The sequence below is a fragment of the Mus caroli genome, chromosome 5, assembly GCF_900094665.2.
Source record: "Mus caroli chromosome 5, CAROLI_EIJ_v1.1, whole genome shotgun sequence".
Taxonomy (NCBI): Eukaryota; Metazoa; Chordata; class Mammalia; order Rodentia; family Muridae; genus Mus; species Mus caroli.
The window spans coordinates 27519629-27525896 of NC_034574.1; the positions used below are offsets into that span (position 1 = coordinate 27519629).

The following is a 6268-nucleotide window of genomic DNA, read 5'->3' on the forward strand; positions in this document are numbered from 1 at the left end:
GGACACAGAGGTTTATACAGGTAAAATACTTATACACATTAATAAATCAAAAAACTAGAAAGAAAAAAAATAGAAGGAAGAGAGGGAGGGAAGGAGGGATGAAAGGAGGAAGGAAGGGAGGGAGGGAGGGAAGAAGGAAGGAAGGAAGGAAGGAAGGAAGGAAGGAAGGAAGGAATCTTAAAACCAAGTATGGCATCTCAAGCTGTAATGCCAGGAAATGAAAGGTACAGGCATGAAGAGTGGGAGTTCAAGGTCATCCTCTGCTACACAGTGGATTCCAGAACAGCCTGGCCTACCTGGACCCTGCCCAAAAAAGGAGAGAAGAGGGGAGGAAAGACAGACAGACAGAGCCCAAGTATAGCTATAATCCCAGCAGCCAGGCGGTAGGAGTGTCAAGTTCAAAGCTAACCTTAGCAACATAGCAAACTGCCTCAGGGAAAAAAAATGTCAATTTTAACATATTTTAAATGGCATTTAGAAGACTGGCAAGATGACACTTATCACCAAATCCATCATTGTGCAAGAACAGAATTCCTGAAAACTGTCCTCTGACCTCCAGCTGCAAACCATTACACAAGTACACCTATACACACACAATAAATACATGGAAGTGTTTAAAGGCTTCAGAATTGATCTGAGGGTTACAGACAAGCCAGTGTTACTAGCAATATTCCACACCTAACTACACCACAAAACAGAGCATGAGAGCAGGAACATAGAGCTATAACTTCTTTTCATTGCTGACTTGCTATTAACATAGTATCAAATTCTCAACAGGCTAAAATACATGTTGACTAATTACATAAAGAGATGTACTCATTAGCATATCAGAAATGATCAATTTCATTATAATAGTATTAATTACATATGCTGATCTGTATCTTCCACATTAAAATGGGAAGTTTGTCAAACATGGTGGCATGCAATTATCATGACAGCACTGCAGAGGCAGGGACAGAGTTTAAAATAGCCTGGTCTACACAGTGAGTCCACGTCAGCCTGAACTACAGTTAGATGCCTCACTGAAAACAAACAAACAAAAAGCCCAACCTCTTACCCAAGCTAAAGTCAAATGCTTGGTGGTCTGAATTAGTGACAGTGATACATCTGAGGTTTTCTTTTCTGTGCTTCACATGTAGATGAATCAATACATACTTGTTGAAAAGGGAAAACATGTCGAAAGAAAGAAAGAAAGAAAGAAAGAAAGAAAGAAAGAAAGAAAGCAAGCAAGCCATGCATTTCTGACTGCATTTCAGGTACCTCTCACAGTGGAAGAGGTTACTTCAACTTCCTTACTCTAACTCTTAGTGTGCTTTCCTAATTTTTTAACCAATTATAAGGTACAATAGATAAAGGCAACTGTGCTTATCTTGCTTCATCATTATGCACAAAAGTAGATGGAAGGAGCTCGCACATTTGCTAAATGAACAATCATTCATTCTTACCCCTAACAAGACAATATCTACATGGAGTTTGTATGATCACCTCTGAGCTATTGGAACACACACAAAAGATTAAAGCATACATTGAAGGTGCTTGCTGCTGAGCCTGACAACTTCAGTTCAATCCCCAGGGCCAATGGTCAACATGGTAGAAGGAAAGAAAAACCCTACTCCCACCATTTAATCCTGTAGAGTATGCTCAGATATCTGTTTTTGTTGGGGGAAAGTTGTTGTTTGTGAGGGGTGCTTTGCTTTTTGGGAGAGGACCTCCTATAGGCTAAGCTGACCATGAACTCACTGTGCAGCCAAGGGTGGCTTGTGCTCCTGTTCCTCCTGCTTCTACCTCCCAAGTGCTCGAATTACAACTGTGTACCACTGTATCAGACTCAAACTTCTGGAAAACTGCCCCAACGTATATACTCAAACACAAGTATCTTATAAATATGTATATTCCATAGAAGCTTTCCTATTATCACTAGAAAACTTTCCAAAAATACCCTTCTCTCAAACTTTTATTATACGAGCCTATTCCCAAAACCCACTGAATAATTGGAAATTTTTTCATAGGAATTTAAAAAGCAAAAACAGGTGTAAAAACATTCAGTAACTACCACTCTTGCTGGCAGTGACACCTGCGAGAATGAAGCCAACAGATGAGATTTATGTCTGATGTGATGGCCAAGTTTCTCAGTTTATCAGAGTATCGGACAATTTATATTCTGAGGGTTAAGAGTCACGTGAGTAACAGGCACAATCACAAAGGCAAGCCAAATGAGGTTGACAAGTAGGGTATGGTAAAAACATGATTTTCCATAAAGGCATATAAACAAGTAACAAAGTCCAGTGGTGATGAATAAATTCCCTTGTATCTGCTACACCTGAGAAGGGCACAAAAGCACATCCCAAGATCAATTTCATGATTTTCAAGCATCTGAGGTCACAAGACTCTTGTTTTCTTTCAGGTTTTCTCACAAGCATCTAGAATCCATTTATTTATTCGCGCATTCATTGTTCATTGTGGGGAGGGGTGCACAGCCATGGCACCCAGGCAGAGGTTAGAGGACAACTTCTGGGAGGCAGTTCTCTCCTTCCACCAAGTGGGCCCTTGTGATCAAGCTCAGACTATGAATTTCAGCAGCAGGCACCCCTGTTTATCTGTTGGGCCACCTCTCCTGACCTCTGTTTACTTTTTGAAACATGCAATGTGTTGTTCTAAAATAGCAGGATGTTAGAAAGTATGATTAAAGGTGACTGATGGCACCTGCTAAGAACCCCAGCACTTGGGAAGTGGAGACAGGAGGATAAAAAGCCTATGATCCTCAGCCACGCAATGAGTTGGAGGGCAACCCACAATTGCTCTTGGACATGCTAACACCTTCTGCATTATTAACTCTTTTTTTATACTTAGAAAATGGGAAGATGTTTGAGATACTTAATGAAATTTTTTGTTTCATATTTTAAAAAAGACACTTAAAACTTCCTACCTTCCCAACAGAAACAGAGACCTCTTGTTTATCATCCGTCAGTAGATTTTCACTTTTTGTTACTTTGTTGGCGCTCTTGGTGAATAGCTGGAATTATGTAAGGTTTGGTGACATTAAATAGTTCAGATCGGAAAACATATTTTTGGGTGATCACTTCACAACTTCCTCCATCCTCATTGCCCGACATAGTAGTGGAGTCAGGAGCAAAGCACGTAGCAGGAGCTCCAAAAGGAGACCCAGGATCCAGCTGAAGAGAATCCGTGTAGACAGAAGAAGTGGGGTTGCTTTTACTACAAAAAGGCTCTTGATGCTGGTGAAGTTGATAGTTTACTTTGTTAATGAAAGAAAGATGATCCAGTAACCACCCAGGAGGCAAATGATGCACCACAGACATTCTCACAAAACCAAAACAAACAAACAAACAAACCCTGATAATCAAGAATCAGAACCAGGGCTGGGAGTATAGCTCAGTGTGGGGGTCCTGGGTTTGATACCAATGTTGTAATTAAGTTCTTAATGTCCTGTATATCGATGATGTACTTTGTACACACAAGTAGGTTTTATATTTAAACATACAAGGCGAGTGTAGACATACCACCTTTAAGGAAAAATGCAATTCTTTAAATATCTTGTCATTTCAGAATTGGTCATTCAAGTTTTTCAGCCAATGTAGCCAAAGACACTTTTTAGTTTGACCCCCCCTTTCTTCGGGTGCCCTCTATGGTCCTATTTTGGGCCTTGAATCAAGGCACTAGTCCACATGGTCCAAGTATTCAAGTCACTAAATCCTTAAAAGGTGAGTGTCCTATCAAATCAAAGGATAGTAATTACCTACAAAAATTTACCCTTTTTACATGATATAAATCTATTTAGAGAGGGCCACAGAATTTAAAGGAAAGAGAGCCATTGTGTTTTCAAACTACAATTACCACAGGAAGTCACTCCATTACCCAGATCCCTGCCCTACCTAATAGTCATCTGCAGCAGACTAACCCCTTCTGGGTCTCCTATCTGAGCAGGACGGGTTTCTGGTTGTAGATGTGTCAGAGACCATCCTGTGAGAAAGCGAGCCCTTCACAATCTCCCTAACAGGCCAAATGGCCTCGTGCTAGGAGCTGGTTATCACTCCCTCCTCCCTATTCCCTTCCTGGCACCTGAAGCTGTAAAAGCTGAATTATAGTCCCCTCTTCCCTATCTCTTCCTGAACTCCCATGCCATCCAAGGATATGAGTTACACCTGAGCCCAGCCTGACACCCAAGGCAGTCAAAGAGGATCTATGTTCCAGAGATAAGATGCAGAGTGCCCGCTGCCTGGAGCCTGACTTCGGCCCCCATGTCAGCAGATGCCCCATTCTTTGTTCTTTGTAAAATTCCCCCTCGACCCCTCCCCTATTCCCCGCGATGTATGCTTTAAAAGAAGGCACCTCAGCATAATAAATGAGACCTTGACAAATTTGCTTGGTCTCCTGCTTTCTTTCCCTTCCTCCCACCTCCTTCCAGGTTTGCGGTCCCCCTCGCACCCATGAATAACTGAATCCCGCGGGTCGGGATATAGGTGGGCAAAGGAGTCGGTGAGAAGGAGGGGTGCCATACAGATGCGACACAAGTGATCTGTCTAACCCCCTGTGGAAGCCAGGACAGAGTGCATAGTGTATGATGCTGCAGAGATAGAGACACAGTCCAACAAAGACATTATTTTGATATTTGTTTTTAAAAGTAGGAGCATCCTGTGTTGTGAACTAGATTGTTTTATCTTTGTTGAAAGGTGTTGCAGTAAATCTCCAACCCAAATAAGCCCGGGCAATGAAAACACAACTCAATTAATATGAATACATGCTGTGTGCCTAGATTGAGCAGATCTACCACTACACTACCATCTTCCCCATAGAAGAGACCCCTTAGAACTTGTGGTTTCTCCAGGCCAGGGGCTTCTGCTCCTCTTTCCTCCTCCTCCTCTCCCTCCTCCTCCTCTTCCTCCTCCTCCTCCTCATCAGTCCTCTCTCTCTCCTTTTCTCCCAAAACCTTCAGCTCCATCTTCCCCTCTTTTTTTCCACCCAATCACCAGCTCTAGTCTTTATTTGTAAATTAAGGTGGGAAGCAGGTTTACAGGAAATCACCTGAGTGATGGCTCAGTCCTTGTTCCAAGCCTCTCACTGGAGAACAGAATTAACATCAAATACAATTAGCCCCAGGGCTATCCACACAGACGGGGCGATTAGAATCAGAAAGACAATAGTGAGTATTAACTAAGAAACAGTGGGTTCATTGTAAGCCAGGTGTAGTAAAGTAATAAAGTTTGTGCACTGTGTAGTTAGAGGCTGATTTTTATGCCCAGAAGTCTGGTTGTAGTCCAGAGGTTGACTTGGTCAGCATCTCTGGTCTCAATGTTATGTAAAAAATTATTTTTCGATGTTATGTAAAAAATTATTTTTCATCTCTTCTGATTGATTAATTAAGAGCTGAACAACCAATTAGCTGGGCAGAAGACAAGAATTGGGCAGGAATCTGAACCCGGTCACAGGTCCTAAAGAGAACAGAGAAGTAGTTGTGAAGAGACCATGTGGATAGACCAGAGATGTCAGGAAGGGAACAGCCATAAGAACACATGCATGGACCACATGCCAGAGCAAACCTCAGATTGCAGGTAAAGGATCATGTGACTGGGTAATAGGCAACCATACAGAGTTAGAATAGCTCAGAGCCTGCTCAGCTTAGTGCCAACAGCTTGTTAATACAAATACCATGTTCTATGTCATTCACTCGGGAGCCAAAACTGGCTGAAGTGTATTAAAGAAAAACCATGCCATTACTTGGGAACAAAGGGGGAGTAAGAAAAACCCCTAAGAAGTCCTTCTACACTCTTTTGAAACCAAAGAAAACATTTTGAGTGAGAAGTAAAGGAACCTGAAATTTCTTGTCAGGCAGCCCATGTATTACCATTAAAATAGACACAAGAGATAGCAGTGATGTGCTCAGTGGCTTACAGACAGAAATTTTGTGATCATGAATTGCTGTGTGATGCAGAAACATACACTGTTCATTCTTGTATTGTGTTATGCGTGTCTGGTATTTAAGTGTATCTAATACTTGAAGCTGCATAGGTGTTCTTTGTAAGGACTTCAGTTTACATGAACAAATATAGCATACAAGGAAATGATTGTCATAAAGAAACAAACTTAGTTGCTTTTCTACTAGAGGATAAAGATAATAATTGTTGCTCTCACAGTCAGCTATTGGATGGATCACAGGACTCCCAATGGAGAAGCTAGAGAAAGTACCCAAGGAGCTAAAGGGATCTGCAACCCTATAGGGGGAACAACATGATGAACTAACCAGTACCCC

The 6268-nt window shown here is 41.8% G+C and overlaps 1 protein-coding gene and 1 pseudogene across 1 annotated transcript in view; both read right to left on the reverse strand.

The window, feature by feature from the left end:
- Window positions 1–6268, reverse strand: part of Prr14l (proline rich 14 like) — a 290921-nt gene that overhangs the window by 8309 nt on the left and 276344 nt on the right.
- Window positions 2671–3320, reverse strand: LOC110293853 (annotated as a pseudogene).